Raw genomic sequence first — 2,109 nt, 5'->3', positions numbered from 1 at the left:
TGTTTAAACTGGCAAAGCTTACATGAGTTTAGTTTAAACACAGATATCAACGTGTGCTGTTCAGGTCTCACCTGTGCGCGCGCGCCTCAGCACCCGGGTGATGACGGAATAAATGCTCATATTCCAGCATACGCCATTCGCATTGAACAAGAGTGAATGGTTTGTCCACGTTTTTTTTTTCCATCGCTGTTGTTGTAATGTACTGGGAAGCCAGAATGCGATTCCATCAACAGAAACAGCCGAACCCTGTTTGTTTTACGTGTTATTTATAGCAAACCATATAGGCCTATTACAGATGCGTTGTCAGCTTTAAGTTGAACCGCGGTCCTAGCGCGTGCCGAACCGTGTGTGGAGAACCGTACGGTTCGATTTTTTTCTGCGAACCGTTCCACCCCTAGTTGGAAGTTAAAAATGATTTAATGATGGATTAGTTTATTATAAACGCGCAACCTTTCACTTCACAAGACGTTAACTGATGGACTGGAGTCGTGTGGATTACTTGTGGATTGTGATGTTTTTATCAGCTGTTTGGACTCTCATTCTGACGGCACCCATTCACCCATGTTGTTCTGAACAACAAAAATTACATTTGTTTTAGCTTCCGTTCACTACTATAGAATTTTACCCAAGTTTCAGACATTTCTGAAAACCACGGAAATGTGAAAAGCGTCCATAGTGTGACAAATTAAAACCTTGCATATACACTCTAAAAAATTAAATACAACCCAGTGCTGGGTAAAATAGGGACAAACCTAGCAATTGGGTTGTTTTGACCCAGCGGTTGGGTTACTACCCAGAAGGTTGGGTTAAACATTTAACCCAACCGCTGGGTCAAAACAGCCCAATTGCTGGGTTTGTCCCTATTTTACCCAGCACTGGGTTGTATTTAACCCAGCATTTTTTAGAGTGTAGGAATTCACAAGGAAAAAATGCTGTAACATAGGCTAAATTAGCTAATGATTCCCCTATCGTCCTCTACATGCTAACCTTATATCTAAATATGTTACTACTAATATTAAACGCACGTGTTTGTGTTGACTGACACATAAATATCAATAGCTTCCACGTCGGCTCTGCCTGCTGCATTTGCTCCTCTATCTACTGTCGTAACTCCCTGCAGAGAGCCGCTGGGCTTTCTCAACAGAGAGCGTCTGATTACAATAATATGATAATGATCATTTTACTGCAGGCTCTGATTATAATTACAGAGGGATCTGTCTGGCCTCGGTTGCATCATCACTGTTTGTTGTTGTTTTTTCCTTCATATTTTGTAATTAGTCTCAGTGTTTTTGTGTGTGAAACAGGGTGTTTAATATGTGTGCAGAATATGAGCAGTGAGTATATTCTGGGAATATGTTTGTTCTGTGCACAAATAAATACCTATTTAGGTAGACTGTGCCAAGACTGAGCTTAAAGAAGACATGCATGAATACATCATTGGTCCTTACAGCCATCCTGCTGGATACGGGCACAATATTCCTGCAGATAATAACGAGAGAGAGAGAGAAAAAATACTGCTAAATATAAATGATTATTAATTAAATGTTGAGTGTTTATTTTAAGACTGTACTTTTTATATTTTATGTTATTATGTGAGATACACATACAGTAAATGGATGACAGTGGATGTCATTACACTAATTGTTCAGTAGATGGCGGACTAAACACACGCTTTTAAATCAGAAATTAAAGCTCAGTTAATTTGTAACACTTGTTAAAGTTGTAAGTACACCATATAGTAATTATTATTATCCATATAATGGATTTAAGGACAAATACGGACAAATGCAGGACAATTCACTGAACAAGAATGAAAGAGCAAGAGGTGTTTAAGAGGCGTTCATATTTCATAGGTAGCGTATGTAAAAAGAAGTGCCCTTTTCAAACTAAAATCTTTACGCATTTGACATTACAATGAGCTGCATTTTGTCAAACCTCATCTGCATTGGCCGCAAGCGCCGCGACAAACCACAATATTAAGCGAAACTCTCTCACAGAAATGGAATGATCTGATAGAATGGAGACTGTGTAAACTGAAACAAAATTACGAAAAGGGCGGGGCTTGATAGCCCGGAATTTGTGTCAGGTAAAATGCATCCAAACAATAAT

Source organism: Sinocyclocheilus rhinocerous, unplaced genomic scaffold, assembly GCF_001515625.1.
Source record: "Sinocyclocheilus rhinocerous isolate Xijiao unplaced genomic scaffold, SAMN03320098_v1.1 scaffold647, whole genome shotgun sequence".
Classification (NCBI taxonomy): Eukaryota; Metazoa; Chordata; class Actinopteri; order Cypriniformes; family Cyprinidae; genus Sinocyclocheilus; species Sinocyclocheilus rhinocerous.
Note: the sequence above shows the minus strand (reverse complement) of the source record.